Genomic DNA, 18,876 nt, shown 5'->3' with positions numbered 1-18,876 from the left:
AATTCAACATTAAAGAGACCCAGTATCTGGCTGTACTTGCAGGACTACAAAGCTAGAATACAAGATAGCATAAGTACACTTCTATAGAGCGTTCAATCTACCAGCATCATAACAGTTACACAATATACAGTTCAGCCCACAGTGTCTGAGGAGTCCACCCACGCCCTCCAAACCTTGTCAAATTTTTTCGGGCAACCTCGTGAGACATAGGTGGCTTTGTAGAGGGGTAGCATTGCATTCACTAGGCCTTTCCAGAACAGTAAGGATGGCGGGGAAACCTTCTTCCAATGTAGTAAAATAGCCTTTTTGGCATAGAATAGAAGAATGCTCAGCAAAGTCCTGTGTGCCACCGAGGGGACCACCTCCTCCACCAAACCCAGCAAACAGACTCTCTGGGTTCGCGGAATCGGAGTCAGCAGCACCTCGGCGAGACAGGACGTCACTGCAGTCCAAAACTGCTGAATTTGGCCACAGCCCCAAAAAATGTGAGTTGCATCTGCGGGGGAAGCGGAGCAACGCCAACACTCCGCAGACGAAGTCGGGAAGATTCTGGCTAGACGGGCCGGAGTATAGTAAATCCTGTGGAGGAATTTAAATTGAATTAGCTTGTCCCTAGCAGCCACTAAATATTTGAAAGGCTCCGTCCATACATCATCCCAGTCCTCCCCCTGTAGGTCCGGCACCTCAGCCGTCCATTTTTCCCTACATCTAACTATGCCAGGGGGTGTAAGTCGGAACATATCCTTGTACACAGTGGAGAGAGTTTTGAGTGTGGTATCACAGGTCAATACGCATTCTAAGTCCGAAGGAGACAGCTCTACAGAGGATGAGGCAAATTGGGCCTGAAAGGCATGACGCAATTGGAGGTATCTGAATATAAAGCCACTAGGTAGGTCGAATTTCTCCCGCAAACGGTCAAACGGCAAGAGAGCCCCCGCCGCTGTTATATCACCCAAGGTTTTTATACCCCGTGTCGCCCACAACATCAAATCAGGTAAGTGACGAAAATGGGGAAAGGTAGGGTTCATCCACAACGGCTCGGAAGGGGAGGATCCAACATAACTGGGGCATGTCAATTTCAATGACTGGGCCCAAGCCCTAACAGTCGCCCTCATGGAGAGCGTTAAAGGGAGATCTGAGCCCAGACCCCTAAACAGCGCCAACCTAAGGGTTTCGAAGGAGCCCAGGTGGGCCGCCTCTAAGATAGTTGCCGAATCCTCCCCGTCCGCCCGCAGCCAGCGCCGCGCAAACACCATCTGTCCTGCCAAATAATACTTGCGCCAATCGGGCAGTGCCAGGCCTCCATTACCCCACGGTTCCTGGAGGGCCCGAAGGCCAATCCTGGGAACCCCGGGCGACCAGAGGAATGAACAGACGAGGCTGTCCAACTTCCGGAAAAAGGTCAGTGGTACCCATAGCGGAGAATTGCGGAGGAAATATAAGACTACAGGCAGAAATTTCATCTTAAGGACACTAATACGACCTAATAATGAAAGTTGCAGACGCTTCCAAGCTTGGATATTTTGTTGGAGTTTAGGCAATAGAGGGGCCAGATTCAACGAGAAATAATCCTGGGGACGCCTAGTTATCTTGATCCCCAAGTAGGTGAAGCTATCCACCCAGCGAAGAGGCAGGTCCCCAGCCGCAGCAGGTCGAGCACCGTCATCGAGAGGCAAAATGGAGGACTTACTCCAGTTAACGCGAAGCCCTGAGCACCTGCCAAAATCGTTCAGGATGGACAGGGCCGCTCTCAAGGAGGGACCCGGATCCTCCAGGAACAACAGCATGTCATCGGCATACAACGCCAGACATTCTTTAATAGAGCCGACTTTAATCGACCCTACGGCCGGGGAGCTGCGCAGTGCGGTCGCGATGGGTTCAAGGGTAAGGGCAAACAGGAACGGGGAGAGGGGACACCCCTGCCTCGTCCCCCTCCCCACCCGGAAATATGGGGAAGTGAGATAGCCCAACCGTATGGCTGTTCTAGGGCTTGCGTAAAGGAGTCGGATCCAGGTCTTGAATTTGGGTCCGAACCCCATACGATCCAGCGTCTTGTGCATAAAGGCCCAGTCGACCGAATCAAAGGCCTTCTCAAAGTCGATTGAGACCACCACCCGCTGCCCCGACACCTCCCCAGGAATTTGAAGATGGGTGAACAATCGCCGAATGTTAGTGTCCACGGATTTACCCGGCATAAAGCCCGTTTGATCCGGGTCTATCAATGAGTGAATAACCCCAGCCAAACGAGTAGCCAGGACCTTCGTCAGGATTTTAAGGTCCATATTTAAAAGGGCGATAGGGCGATACGAGGAGCAGTCCAGGGGGTCCTTACCCGGTTTCTGAAGCAGCACCATATAGGCATCCATCATGGAGGGAGGAAGTTCCTCCATCTCCAAACAGTGCTGCAACAGAGAGCTAAGTCTAGGCGCTAAATGTTCGGAATATTGTTTGTAAAAGTCAGCAGGGAAACCGTCAGGACCCGGGGCCTTATGTGGTGGGAAGGCCGCAATGGCTCTTGCCACCTCTAAAGTCGTTATCGGAGCATCCATGAGGGCGCTATCCTCCGCCGACAAGGATGGTAAGTCAACTCCCTCCAGGAGGGCATCCGCGTGCATAGAGTCACTATCCGGTAGCGGGGCGTACAGGGCCTCAAAATAGTCAGTAAATGTCTCCAAAATGTCACGAGGATCCGACTTGAGCACACCCCCAGCGGCCCTGATAAGCGGGATATTAACTGGCGGCTGCTGGTCAGCCACCAGCAGTGCCAGGAACTTGCCATTCTTATCGCCCTGTGCGAATATAGAAGCCCGTAGATTGTTAGCTTCTGTATGAGCAAGATCAGAGACGTGAAGAGAGAGAAGGCGTCTCGCCTCCAGCAATGCAGCATAGCTGGAATCAGACGGCAAGGCCGCGTTCTCCTCCGCACATCTCCGCTCCCCCTCCTGTAACATCCTCACCTCTTCATTGTGATCTTTCCTAGCGGATTTAATGGCCGATATACACTCTCCCCTCGCCACTGACTTAAACGCCTCCCACACCACTCTCTGATCAGCTGAGTCCACATTTTCTGGCCAATATGACTGGATCGACTTTTCAAGGTGGGAAGCGACCTGATCCTGTTGGAGCCAGCCCGCAGCCAGGCGCCAACCCCGCACTCCAGCCCCCAATTGGAGGTTCACTGTCAAGAGTAGCGGGTTGTGATCAGACACTCCCCCGGCCCCGTATTCCGAGGCAGTCAAAAGGGATTGCATCCTGGCAGTACCAAACGCCAGATCAATGCGAGCAGAGGAATGATGAGCGGTGGACAGGTGAGAGTATTCCCTCAAGAGCGGATGCTTCCATCTCCAAAGTTCAGTCAAGCCCACCGTGGAAGCCCAGGTGAGCAGATCCACCGAGGGCGGTCTATTGGGGTTGGAAGTATCCAAGGTAGCATCCAGGATGGCATTAAAGTCACCCATGAACAGTACAGGTAAATGCATATATTCAGCCAACTTATCAGTTAAATCATATAGCAGTTGTATCTGAAAAGGTGGAGGCACATAAACAGCGACCAACAGCATGGTAACAGAGTACATATCCAAAAGCACAGCCACGTATCTGCCCCCTGGATCGGAGATCACCCGCTGGATCGAACATGGGATAGATTTACTAATGAGAATGGAGACCCCTCTAGCATAGGTGGAGTACGTGGCATGAAATGCCCTTTGTATCCACGGCCTACGGAGAGCCAAAATCAAGTTCCCATCAAGGTGGGTCTCCTGCAGGAGGATGACATGTGGCTTAATGAGCTTTAAATACTGAAAGACACTGGCACGTTTGAAATTATTGTTCAGGCCCCTCACATTCCATGAGAGAAGTTTTATATTGTCAGCCATGGGAATCGAGAAAAAAATTACACAGAGCCCGGGTAAGGGCTATGGGCAGGATGAAAAAAAAAAGGGACCCATAAATTACCCCCTCAAAATATACATGAGCAAACAAAAACAGGTGCTGGTGCAGAACTCCCCATGCCATTATACCAGAACAACCCCCCCAACAAACAAAGAAAAAGGGAAAGTTGAACAAAAACGAGCTTTCCCAAAACATGAAAAACGTAGTCTGGTATGCGGCTTCAATCCCAAACTGCCCAAAAAAAAAGAAAACAGTGACGCACGTCAGTTCTCCAATGTGAGCAACAGTCCGGTATAGAAGATGTTCTTACAGTTCCGATGGAGTCTCTGAGACCGGATCACCCGGTGTGCAAGGAGGGCGCCACGACACTCCCCTCCTCCAATAACCAGTCTCCAGATAGCAGGATAAGGAACCCCAAAAGTAGACATTCCCACACCACCAACAAGCCGTGGACATCCAGAAGGAATGGTATGACAGGAGGAGAAAGTCAGCAGGGGCAGCGTACAACAGGAAAACAAAAAAAAGAAAAAAGAAAAAAGAAAAAACGGACCACAGCCAAAGGGTAGCTAGCCGAGAGCACTGGCAGTCAGGACTCATCACACGCCATCCAGCCAGTCCGAAGCCTCTTGAGGAGTGTCAAAGAATTTCACCGAGCCCTTGTACTGCACTCTGAGCCTGCTAGGATATTGCATACTATAGATAAGTTTCTTGGCCCTTAGGCGCTTCCTGACATCCGTAAAGGAACGCCTGCGGCGTTGCGTCTCCGCTGAGAAATCGGGGAATAGCATGACACGTGCATTCTCAAAGCGAAGTTCAGGGTGTTTCCGCGCCTCCGAGAGGAGCATGTCTCTGTCCCTGTAATTGAGGAACTTCACCAGGAACGGACGGGGGGGGGGGGCTCCAGGGGGTCTGGCCCCAGTTGGCACTCTATGAGCCCGCTCTACCACATACGTGGGGGGTAAATTCTCCAGAGAGAGCAGTTGTTTGAAGAACTGCTCCGCGAATGTAGCAGGCTTTTTCCCCTCCAGCCCCTCAGGAAGCCCCACCACCCTTACATTATTCCGGCGCTGTCTATCCTCCGCATCGTCAGCTCGGTGTTGCAAGGATTTCACAATGTTCTGGAGTTCAGCCAGCTGAGTGCCATGGGAGTGTGAGCTGTCCTCCACCTCCGAGATGCGGTCCTCTGCAGCAGTGAGTCTCCCCCTGAATTTGTCCAGGTCATGGCGGATGAGCGTGCACTCCGATGCCAGGTGATCTATGCGCACCATCAATGCCGCTTTGCAAGCATCTATGGCTTCTAGGATGGGGGCTGTGATCGCCCGCTGGTCCGCAGCCACCTCCTGAGCCTGTCCCTGAGAAGTGTCGGAGAGCACGGGGTCCGTAGGCTTCTGAGACTCCATGCCTGCACCCGTACTCCCGCTCCTCCGTGAAGACGTTGGCGCCAAGATGGCGGAGGCGGAGCCTGAGCCCTGGCTCTTGACGGAGCGGGTCTGGCGCTGGTCCTGTGGCGGCTGCCGGGCGGGTTATGGGGTCGAGGATGGCATCGCTGGAGACCTGAGAGCTTCCCCCACAAGATGGTATAGGAGAGTAGCCCCACCGCACACCGAAAACGGAGGTAAGTTGCAGGATTAACAGAGAGCTCCGGTCCGGCACGTCTACCCTCGCTCACATCCGGCCACGCCCCTCCACATTGGAATTATTGACCATACTTTCAGCATATGTGCCACACCCACATGACTGAACTGGCAATCAGCGAGCTGCTGAGAGCTTGAGCCAGCTGCCCCCGCCCCCTCCGCAGCAAAGTACTCCAGTAAGTGCGGGGGGGGGAGGGGTCAGAGCACAAAGCAGGTGACTGACAGTCAGCAGTTCTCAAATCAGGGAGCCCTGAGAACTGGGCGATCTACGGTGTTAGATCACTCGGTTCTATGTGTTAGAGCCGTCAGGGGACAGATGCAGCATCCACCTAGGTAAGTATGATTGGGGAAAAAAAGCCCATACTTTTCTTTTAAGTCCTGCTAGTTGACTTCAGGCTGGCCCCTTTTTCAGGTCTAGCTATGTAAAACTTTAAAAAATTTGTAGAGGCCGATCTGCCGACAGCCTTAAAGCAGATTTAAACCCTCCTATCCTTTAGGCTCCTTTCACACATGTGAGGTTTGGGACCTGACCCCTGACAAGTCGCCCCAAATTCAATGTATATTTATGAGAGCCGCTCCTGCTCACAGTCGCTGTGACTTCAGAAAAGGTTCCTGCACTACTTCGGTCCGACCTTTGATGCGATTTTGGTCCAGGGAACGTAAAGTCAGATCAGTCGCACCAAAAGTGCCATCAAAGTTACACTATAAAGTCGCAATGCAAGTCGCATTACTTTGTCATCTCACAAGTGTAAATGGAGCCTTACAACCAAGGAGGCTGCTTCTGTTTGATCTGTAACTGCCATTGTGCTGCACATGTGATCAGTTATGACACCAGCCATTTGATGGTTTCACAGTTTGGATAAGGACACAGCAAATGTGACAGTTAGCAATGCCAGCATTCCAGGAATGTATAGTGTCTTGGAAAAGTATTCATAGCCCTTGAAATGTTCCACATTGTGTCATGTTACAACCAAAAACGTAAATGTATTTTATTGGGATTTTATGTAATAGACCGACACAAAGTGGCACATAATTGTGAAGTGGAAGGAAAATTATAAATGGTACAAATAAATCTATGAAAAGTGTGGGTGTGCATTTGTATCCCCCCCCCCCCCCCGGAGTCAATACTTTGTAGAACCGCCTTTCCCTGCAATTACAGCTGCAAGTCTTTTTGGGGATGTCTCTACCAGCTTTCCACATCTAGAGAGGGACATTTCTGCCCATTATTCTTTGCAAAATATCCCAAGCTCTGTCAGATTGGATGGAGAGCGTCTGTGAACAGCAATTTTCAAGTCTTGTCACAGATTCTCAATTGAATTTAGGTCTGGACTTTGACTGGACCATTCTAGCACATGAATATGCTTTGATGTAAACCATTCTATTATAGCTCTGGCTGTATGTTTAGGGTTGTTGTCCTGCTGGAAGGTGAACCTCCGTCCCAGTCTCAAGTCTTTTGCAGACTCTTAACAAGTTTTCTTCTAAGATTGTCCTGTATTTGGCTCCATCCATCTTCCCATTAACTCTGACCATGGCCTGAGGTACCTACCCCATACACGATAACGACAGGGATGGTGGCAAACCCCATATTACCTGATAGGTAGATAAGGATCAAAAACCCCCCAGAACCTTAACTCTGACCAGCTTTCCTGTCCCTGCTGAATAAAAGCATCCCCACAACATGATGCTGCCACCATCATGTTTCACGGTGGGGATGGTGTGTTCGGGGTGATGTGCAGTGTTTGTTTTCCGCCACACATAGCGTTTTTATTTTAGGCCAAAAAGTTAAATTTTGGTCTCATCTGAGCAGTGCACCTTCTTCCACGTGTTTGCTGTGTCCCCCACATGGCTTCTCCCAAACTGCAAATAGGACTTCTTATGGCTTTCTTTCACCAATGGATTTCTTCTTTGCCACTCTTCCATAAAGGGCAGATTTGTGGAGCGCACGACTAATAGTTGTCCAGTTAGGCCCGGAGTAGAAGAGAGAAACCTAGGCGCAGGGCCGGCATGACTGGGTTTAGAGGGGTTTGGACATATGAGGAGTTGTGGGGAGAAAAGGTAATTAATGAGGTGATACTTACCGGATTGGTAGAAAGTATGGAGCAGGTGGGGCTTCAGAAGTTGGGAACATAGGAAGGAGTTGGGAGGAGTCAGTAAGAAGAGCAGGCCTGGACAGGACAACTTCCCACCCTCCCTTCCTTAGAGTTAAAGGTTTTTTAATTACAGTTCGGTCTTTGTTTTGTTGTTTACAAGTTATGGGTCTTGGTAATTTTGTCATAGCGGCTGGCAGGGCATGTGGTCCTTGGATGTGTTATGATTAGGTGCAAAAAGGTACATTTGTAGGGACCGTCTTGGGTACGGCTCCCATTATTCTGGCTGGTGGTACCTGTGATACTGGTTTGCCTCCAAGCCGGTGTTTCTGCAGCTGGAGGCCTATAATGGTGGTTTTCGCAGGTACCTGAAGTGTATGCACACGAGGACTTTGAGGACTCGGGGAACCCTGGGAATACTGTCTGTGTGTTCATATGTTAATATGTTTAATATGTTATTTATATTTGGTTAATAAAAGGCTGATATGGCCATTAAAACTCCAGTCTGTGTCATGTCTGGTTAATTTATTATAGTGGTCAGAGGAGTGGTGGTCAGGCAGTCTGGGAGAAAACATGTTTTGTACCTAGTCATGTGGACAGATTCTTCCACCTGAGCTGTAGATCTCTGCAGCTCCTCCAGAGTTGCCAAGGCCCTCTTAGCTGCTGCTCTGATGAATGCTCTCCTTGCCTGTCAGTTTAGGTGGACGGCCATGTCTTGGTAGGTTTGCAGTTGTGCCATACTCTTTCCATTTTCGGATGATGGATTGAACAGCGCTCCATGAGATGTTCAAAGCTTGGGATATTTTTTTTATAACCCAACCCTGCTTTACACTTCTCCACAACTTTATCCCTGACCTGTCTGGTGTGTTTCTTGGCCTTTATGATGCTGTTTGTTCACTAAGGTTCTCTACAAACCTCTTAGGGCTTCACAGAACAGCTGTATTTATACTGAGTGTAACAGATCAACCGGCACCCCGACTGGGTACCTCCGTTGATGGATGCTCCTAGTACTTCCCGAGGGCTCCAAGCACTCCACCAGACACCATACCCGCCTTAGACCCAACAAACCGCCACAGCTTGGCTGGGGTCTCACTGTCTTCTACCCACCCCTGGACCTACGACAAGGCTCCAGGTTCCAGTGGGTGAACCTCTCTTTCTCCAGAGAGTGCAGCAGGAACAGGAACAAGCTATTACAAGAGCTTAGTGATTATCCAAGGGAGTATGAAGACTATAGCAATCCCTTGTAGCAGGTTCCCCCAATGAGAGACAGGACTCTAGATTGAGGGTGAAGTATAACTCAAACTTTAATGGTACAGCTGCTCTTTTATACAGTTTTCCCCCACAAGGTTACTGCCCTGGTGGACCTTGTTGGGGACAGGACATGACATTCACAATCCAATAGAAACAGGGTTTTACACTCAGTCATTCCCATACAGTGTACACAATCCCTCCCCTTTGGCTGATTACAGTATTATATGCAGGTGAAAGTGTATACAGGAACTAATTATCTAGCCATCTGGAGAGAACAATATGAGGCCATTAACATTTAACAATGGGACAGACACAATCCACATTCCCTCCCAATACACAAACAATAGGGAAGTCTGCCAATGACAGTCTGTGTGTCTCTCTCTCACAGACAAGCACACGGAATACACATTATCTAGAAGTCAGACTTCATGGCAATGGTCTATAACAGTCTAAGTCTCCCAGTGTAAAGTGGGAATAAATCTTCATATTTCTATATGAAGATATTGCTGACAAATATTACTGTCCCATCTGAAGCAATTCAAACCATTAATTATCTGCTCTTCACCTCCAGTGACAGTGAATACCGTCACACTGAGATTAAATTACACACAGGGGGACTCTATTTACTAATTAGGTGACTTCTGAAGGCAATTGGTTCCACTAGTGTTTAGTTAGGGGTAAAGGGGGCTGAATACAAATACATTTGTAAAAAATGTTGAAAACCATTTATCATTTTCCTTCCACTTCACAATTATGCACTTTGTGTCGGTCTATCACATAAAATCCAAATAAAATACATTTATGTTTTTGGGTTGTAACAGAACAAAATGTGGAAAATTTCAATGGGTATGAATAATTTTTCAAGGTACCATAACTGTTTTATTAAAATCGTAAAAATCATTGGGTTTATTTCCACTTTACAATTTACTGCTCTGGTGGGCTTCAGCAAAATGGCCGCCTCCAGCAAGAAGAAACATGAGCAATGCTGGAGGCAATTTACATCACACACTAATTATGGTCCCATTATTAATAACGTGTAATGTAAGTTCCTTGCTAAAGAACATTATTTTTTATCAAGTTGTTATGGATGAAGTTCTGCTTTAAAGAGAAGGTAAACCAATTTATTTATTTTTTTATGGCCTGCAACGTAAAGGCATAATGTGCTAGTATGCATACTAGCACATTATGTGAAACTTACCTGAAAGCGAAGCCCCCGTTGTCACCGCTGGAGGCCGTATCCATCCTAACCCGTCTTCCTTCCGGGTCTGCCGACTCCGGCTGTGTGTCTGGCTGGAGCCGCATGACGTCACTTCCGCCGGTCACGGCACAGGGCTCTGAAGAAACGGCACGGGTGGCCAATCCTTCAGAGCGCATGCACAATGATGTCATCGGCTGAATATACAGTAAATATCTCCTAAGCGGCGCACGTTTAGGAGATTTTTACAGTACCCATTGTAAGCCTTATTATAGGCTTAGCTATAGGTACAAATAATTCATTTGTTTAGGTTGTTCTAGTAAGACTTGCAATGTGAATATTTTATGGCTTTATGTGATTTGGAGTCTAACATTTTCTAAACATGAAAAAAATATCTTGAGAATGTGTGTCTTTGCTTCTAACTCTCCTTTGAGTTGTACGAAGCATGACTAGGGTACTAAAGACGTCTTGTCTACTTCCGCTTTGACCTGTACCGTACCCTCCAACTCCTTTAATAATCACACGGACAACAAGCTGGAGGTAATGGCCAAAGCAGCCTTTCAAAGTCATAAATAACACATAAACAAAAGCATAACTTAACCACTTAACCCCCGGAAGATTTTACCCCCTTCCTGACCAGGGCCTTTTTTGCGATTCGGCACTGTGTGATTTTAACGGACAATTGCGCGGTCGTGCGACGCTGTACCTAAACGAATTTGACGTCCTTTTTTTCCCCACAAACAGAGCTTTCTTTTGGTGGTATTTGATCACCCGTGCGATTTTTTGATCATGCGCTATAAACAAAAAAAGAGCGTCAATTTTGCAAAAATACCAATATTTTTCAAATTTTTTTTATATGAAATTCCCTAAAAAAAATGTAAAAATCAAATTTTTTTAACATTTTAGGCCAATTTTTTTTTTTACCATATGTTTGGTAAACAAAATTGCAAAAAGCGTATTTTGATTGGTTTGAGCAAAAGTTATTGCGTTTACTAACAAAGGGAAAGATTTTTGTCATTTTTATTGTTTTTTTTTTAATCTGCGATTTTTTTTGCGGGACTGCGACATTGCGGCGGACAGATCGGACCCTTGACTGACATTTTTGACACTTTTGGGGTTACCAGTGACATTACTACAGTAAAAGGTGATGAGGTAATTGGCGCTGCCTAAAAGATGTGTGTAAAAGACTGGGTTGGAACCAATAACTTATATGCAGAAAATCATATTATATAAATTAAACATATAAAGTGCAATAATGCAATAGCAGTGAATACACAAACAAATATCTATATATATATATATATTTATTCTTAAAGTGCAATAGTGCAGTACCAGTGTGCACACCAAAAAATATATATGTATATCTTCTACATATATGTGTATCCCAAGGTGATTATAATGGGGAAAGCCAGCTGAAAGAAGTCTGGCCAATAAGCCCTTATACACGAAAAGATGGCTGAATATTCCAGCTAAAATAAATTACAGTGTTATCATGCAATAAAAAAAGTGAAGGAAAGTGCTATAAGTGCAATATGGTCCCAAGTAAGGACCGTTGATACAATATCCTTTGATACAATTGATTTAGTAGCATTATACTTTGATATGCATATATTAGCGCTGCTAGTGTTTTAGTTTGATTCATACATTTAAAGCGGAGTTCCACCCTAAATTTATACTTACCTCCATCTTCTCGCTCCGGGTCACCTGAAAAACAAATGGATAATCGCAATTTTTTTTTTTTTTTTACTTACCTTGTAGAGAAAATATACTTACCTTACTTCCTTCTTCCTCCCCTCGGCGGCCACTTCCTGGCTTTTGCAATGATTCCTGGGAGCTGAACGTCATCGCTCCCAGGAATTATTGCGCCTGCACCGGCCCCGACGTCAGTTCCGGGGCGCGCGCGTCATTCCCTTCTAAACAGCTTCTGGGCATGCCGGAAGTGACGTCGGGGGCCGGTGCAGTGCATCGTGGGACCGAAGAAGAAGGAAGAGGACGGAAGAGGATCGCGCTGGCTTCAAGCTGCCCACACCTGAGATGGCAGTGCTGGACAAGACATTTTCAAGGTAAGTATTTCTCCCAAAAGGTAAGTGCAACCCGGGACAGATCAGAGGCTATCCATTGTGGAATGTACTAGCCCTGACTGTCCCGGGGGTATTTTTATTAAAAAATGTATAACCAGGGTGGAACTCCGCTTTAAGAGTGATTCTGTTACACCTTTTTTATACTTTTTTTGTTTATAGTGCAAAAAATAAAAACCGCAGATGCGATCAAATTCCACCAAAAGAAAGCTCTATTTGTTGGAAAAAAAGGACATAAATAGTTTTTTGGTACAGCGTTGCACGACTGCACAACTGTCAGTTAAAGTAACGTAGTGCTGTATAACAAATATGGCCTCGTCATGAAGGGGGTTCACCTTCCGTAGCTAAAGTAGTTAACTAGGCAGAGTTCCGATCAGCGGGTGCCGTTGGACATTCATTGGCTGGCACCTGCTGATCAGCTTGTGCTGCGTCTAATCACAGCGCAGCAGGGTCGCCAGGGTCAAGCATTTGTGCACCCCCTACCCAGAAGTGCCAGATCATGTACAAGGTAGGTGATCTGGCACAGAATAGCTGCTCTGCCGCTGTACATCCTATCAGCAAGCGGGTAATAATAGGATTGTTTGAAATGTTTTGCTCGTGTAATGCTCATTTCATAGTTGAGAATTGTATCTTGTTGCATTAGGAGTCTGGGCTTGGCACCTCTCAATGGTAGTGCTTGTGACCAGTGCCAGTACCACCATTATCCATCTTAGGTGTGGAAGAACTGTGTCTGGCCATAAATTATAGAGACGTTGGTGGAGGCGATGCAGTGTGCTCTCTATCAGAGAGATATAATTAAAGAACACATATTAATCCAAGACGTGAGGGGACTCGGAATCACTGGACTAGAACTTTGAATGACTTCCCTGTTGAGTTAGAGGATTAAGCTATAAAACCAGGAACTGTAATTTATTGTTGGCACAGCCTAGTGGATTTACTTCCAGATCTCGGACGAGCCTGCTGTATTTCCTGCTGTCCATGCAATCACATTTTACATTATTGCTCTGGAGGCAATGGTCCCAGGCATCCCCAAACTATTTGTATGAGAAAATTGTCCAGTCTATGGGACTGTAAATAGACCCAGCATCTATTCATATTCTGTTTTACCAGGCATTGGTTTTGGACGTCGCTAGCTCAGGACATGAAGTATATACATTTTTTTTTTAAATGTTGCTGGTTGCCAATAGGGATCTAAAAGGGTTTTCTTTCCACTGCAGACTAGAAGTAACACCTGATATCCACAAGTAGGTAATATTTGCTGAAGATAGTGTAGCACAAGGACCTGGCCACCCCTGACTCTGAGCCCTGCAGCATCGACAGTGTATCACAAGGACCTGGCCACCCCTGACTCTGAGCCCAGCAGCACCCACAGTGTATCACCAGGACCTGGCCACCCCTGATTCTAAGCCCAGCTGAACCTACAGTATATTACAGGGACCTGGTCACCCCTGACTCTGAGCCCAGCAGCACCCACAGTGTATCACAGGGACCTTGCCACCCCTGACTCTGAGCCCTGCAGCATCAACAGTGTATCACAAGGACCTGGCCACCCCTGACTCTGAGCCCAGCAGCAGCCACAGCATATCACAAGGACCTGGCTACCCCTGATTTTGAGCCCAGCAGCATCCACAGTGTATCACAGGGACCTGGTCACCCCTGACTCTGAGCCCAGCAGCACCCACAGTGTATCACAGGGACCTGGCCACCCACAGCTCTGAGCCCAGTAGCACCCACAATGTATCACAGGGTCCTGGTCACCCCTTACTCTGAGCCCAGCAGCACCCACAGTGTATCACAGGGACCTGGCCACCCCTGCCTCTTAGCCCAGTAGCACCCACAGTGTATCACAGGGACCTGGCCACCCCTGACTCTGAGCCCATCAGCACCTACAGTGTATCACAGGGACCTGGTCACCACTGATTTTGAGCCCAGCGGCACCCACAGTGTATCACAGGGACCCGGTCACCTCTGACTCTGAGCCCAGCAGCACCCACAGTGTATCACAGGGACCTGGCCACCCCTGACTCTGAGCACCAGCAGCACCCACAGTGTATCACAGGGACCTGGCCACCCCTGACTCTGAGCCCAGCAGCACCCACAGTGTATCACAGGGATCTGACCACCCCCAGCTCTGAGCCCAGCAGCACCCACAGTTATTTTAACAGGGACCTGGCCACCCCTTACTCTGAGCCCAGCAGCACCAACAGTGTATCACAAGGATCTGGCCACCCCTGGCTCTGAGCCCAGCATGGTACACTGTAAAAATAAGAACATGGTCAGTCTATGTGTAAGCGGGGCTTAGGTGCCCTAGTCGGGAACACTATAACTACTACATTCGCTAATTGCCTAGGTTCTCGGCAGGGGTTTGCTTTCGTGCGAAAATCAGCATTAAGGCATAACTCCAGACTTAGAAACAAGCTACAATGGCACCCACCAACCCAAATATATCTGTCACCTTACTCCATCAATGGATACAGGAAGTGAACCTCACTCCGTAACTATGAGCTTTCTCTATCTTTCTTTCTCTCAGGGGCCCCTTCTACATCTCTCTTGTGACTCCAAGGCTATGTCACTAGGTACTCTGTACCTCAGGTACAGCCCAAAAATGTGTGGAATCAACTGCTAGTGAAGGGGACAAGCACAACACCGCTTCACTACCAGAATAACCATCACCCTATGCCAGTCACCCATTCCCTGTCTGGTTGGTTGCATTAAGCTAATGACACATATACCTTCATCCATATGAATCCCAACTGCAATATCACCTACACTAGCCAGCAAAAGATCTTGCAATACATCAGCATCAATATGGCTCAATAGGATCAATACCAGCACCCATGAAGTCTTTGCCCTGAAGAACCATTGGTTATTCATTGGCCAGTCTTACCAACACAATGATTGAGTCTTATGCCCCATACACACGTGCAGATTATCTGCAGACTTTTGTCTGCAGACTTACCAAAACCATATAATATGAGGTCAAACCTAAACACTTTCAATTTGTATGCAATCCGGCAGGCCCTTGCACTACATAGAAAAGGTAAGTCTGCAGACAAAAGTCTTCAGATAATCTGCACGTGTGTACGGGGCATTACAGTTAGCAGTGATGACTTTAGGGCATAATCAATACCATATTGTTGTCATCCACTTAAATCGGGGTCTCTTTCTGAATGTCATTATATGTACAATATACCAGTAGACCTTTTGTTGGAAGGTTGAATTTCCACTGCTGCTTTATATTGGTATTTTTTTCTCTGCCCAGTCTATTAATATCTCCTGCAGCTGTGTCTGGATATGTACAATACATGACAAGAGAAATTTGCTGTATTTAATACCTCCTGTCAACTACATTGTTCATGTTTGACATCAGTTACTGCTGTAATAAAAGAAAAATGCCTTTCCAAGGGGCAGGGAATGCAACACGTGCCAAATACAAAAGCAGTCCTTGTCACAGCGATTGGTATCTGCGGGTTGCTGCTAGCAGGGGATCTGCACATTGATTAGTCCCTTTGAGAAGCTGTACTTTGTGTAGACAACCAGAGCCGCCAAAAACCCAACTGTGAGAGGGCACAAGCGATTTTGTTCTTTTTTTTTTTCAATTAAATGGAGAGAAACATGACTTTAAATGTATTTTGGAATGTAGGCACAAGATCACTATAAAGCAGCCATCCAATAAAAAAACAACCTCTAGCACAACCCCTTTGTAATCAGTGGTATAATAGGAAATGATTTACTAAAACTAGAGAGTGCAAAATCTGGTGCAGCCATAGGTGTGCACAGCCTATTGCATTATGGTGTGCACCCTGAAGCTCAAACACATACACGTGTGTATATATGTATAAATATATATATATACACACTGCTCAAAAAAATTAAAGGAACACTTTTTAATCAGAGTATAGCATCAAGTCAAGCAAACTCCTGGGATATTGATCTGGTCAGTTAGGTAGCAGAGGGGGTTGCTAATCAGTGTCAGCTGCTTCTGTGTTAATGAAAGCTGGGTCTGTACCGGTGGCGATGAGAATGACAGTCACTCTGCCGACAGGAAGCAGGCAATGGTGGATCTGCTTGCTCACTCACTGCAGACACTCCACGCCGCCTAGGCCGTGGCGCCTGCTCGCATCCTCCAGAGTGGCCGGGTCCCTGCTCTCAGCTGAAGGCCTTGGCCAAAAGCCCCCCCCCCCCGGACTAGGCTATTTATGTCCTTACCCAGCATTCTTCTCTCTCCTAGCCAGCTGGAAGCTCCAATGTAAATCCCGGCTCTCCAGACCAAATATCCCACGATCCCCTGCTCTCTGTAGTAGTCTCTCTTGCTCTGCATTCAGGAGATGATGACAAAGTGTCCAGGCAGACCACTAGAGGTAAACAAGCTCACTTCAGCCATTATTACAGAATGTCCCATGATGATACAGGCAAGTTAGCCAACACCTGGCTACACATACTTACATTAGTCCATGTTGGACCAATGTAACTATGTCAAAACTGCCAAAAACAAACTTCAGCTTTAGTATATCTAAAGCCAAAACATTTTCTTTTTTAAGCTTTGCATACTGTAGGGAAATATTAATAACCCTGTCACAGAACCCCACCCTCTAGCTCCCTCAGCTTCCCTCCTTTTTATATTCGCACTTACCCCCCCCCCCCCCATCCTCTCTCCCACCTGGCTCTTTTACTTTTATATACTGCGGTCCCCCATGCCACATTTTCTCTCTGTTACCCCCCCCCCCCCCACACACACACACACACACCAATTTTGAGAGTTCATTAAAAAGGAAGCAACTGGACCCCTCATTAATCAATTACATTTTTTATTGATGAAAAAACAAGAGTTTACATTTTCCTTCTTTAGTTGGCCAGGGAAACATTGTTCATTATAATTCTGTGCAGGAAGTCTGTACTATATAGAAGAAATGTAGAGTGTCGTTGATGTGCGCAGTGCCTTGCTATACCTTGTTTTCCTGGACTTTGATAGAATTTTTATTGATTTATATAGGATACACTCTGTGTTCCTCTGGGGAGATTTCCCGTTACTTTTTTTTCTATAGATGCAACACGAAATGAGGTCCTAATCTTTGAAAAGTGAGCGTCATCTTCTTTGAAAGTTGTCACCGCATTCTGTGTCCTATTCTTCCTTTTTGTTCTTGTTCTAAGGCAAATCAAAATTTTGACATAGCCTTTAGTTTAAAGTGTCACTAAACCCACATCATAAAAAACTATCAATAAATGGTGTATTACATGCTGTTCATACTCACTCAGTTACTTTGAGATCCATTTTCTGTATTCTGCAAAAACCCTGGTTGATCCTGCTGCTCTCTGTCTCCCTCTTCTGTCCCCAATCCAGTTAGGGTTTTTTCAGAGCAGTGTTGGCAGCTGTACACATGCTCAGTTTTCAGTGTGTTTCTATCCGGAGCATTTCCTCCCTATCACATCTGAGCAGCCCATGTATCACCTACCTGGTGCTGGAGGCCAATGGAGAGAGGGCTTCCCTTGCGGCTAAGTTCCAGACCCCCTGAGGTTGAAACAGGAGCAGTCAGGCCCAAAGTAGCATGGGTAGCATGGGAGACAGAGGACAGTACTGTGGGGGAGGAATGTGAAAGAAACAGAGAACAGTACTGTGAGGGAGGAATGTGAAGGAAACAGAGGACAGTACTGTGGGGGAGGAATGTGAAGGAGACAGAGGACAGTACTGTGGGGGAGGAACGGACAGTACTGTGGGGGAGGAACGTGAAGGAGACAGAGGACAGTACTGTGGGGGAGGAATGTGAAGGAAACAGAGGACAGTACTGTGAGGGAGGAATGTGAAGGAAACAGAGGACAGTACTGTGGGGGAGGAACGTGAAGGAGACAGAGGACAGTACTGTGGGGGAGGAACGTGAAGGAGACAGAGGACAGTACTGTGGGGGTGTGTGATGTGAAGGGGGTTCAGTACACTACCATAAAGCGGGGGTGGGGGATGATGTGAAGGGGGCCATAAAACACTACTGGTAAGGGGAAACTGATGTGAAGTGGGGGACTGTGATGTGTATGGAGAGGGGGGGGGATTGGTTGAGTGGGGACACTGATGTAAGGGATTGTGGTATAGGAGGTGAGAGCTGAAAATAAATGTGATTCAGACCTCTGCTTATAGAAAATTTTACTAGTTGGACCTCTGTGAATTTTATTTCAATACCCCTGCCCTAATCCTTAGTGTGTGCCAGTGTTTTTCAGGAACCCTCCATAAAGCTTGCACATTCTCGAATATAATTTATTCAAAATATGTAACACTTTCCAAAGAATCGTTCGTGCTTTTATTACGTTTTGATAGAATATTGTGTTTCCTTTACCAGGACGGAGTACACTGTGAAGCTGTCAGGAGTACCTCTGGGGGGTACGTGTACCACATGCTGAAGACCACTCAGGTGGATCATTCTGTGGAGTGGAAGAACCTTAATTAATCTCAGCCAATTACATTATTGGGTAGTTCTGTCAGATTATATATTTTTTTTTTGCTTTCTTTTTTTTTTTCCTTTTTTTTTAAGTCAGTCACGACCCACTCTGGTGTAACAATTTTAACAATTTGTCAGAATCGTTTTGTCGACAAGTCCAGGAGAATATTTACTTAATTGGAGCTCCTGCACTGCTGTCGTGTTTCTTAAGTAATCTGAAATCTTTGAGTGTCTGAATATAGAATACTGGAATTCTTATGAGTCTTCATGCATTTCCATAGCAAGTAATGGAAGTCAACAAAATCTTGAAAAAGT

The sequence above is a fragment of the Pelophylax lessonae genome (genome assembly GCF_965119305.1).
Source record: "Pelophylax lessonae genome assembly, chromosome: 11".
In the NCBI taxonomy this organism is placed as follows: Eukaryota; Metazoa; Chordata; class Amphibia; order Anura; family Ranidae; genus Pelophylax; species Pelophylax lessonae.
The sequence above is the reverse complement of the archived record's forward strand: the minus strand, read 5'-3'. Positions refer to the sequence as shown.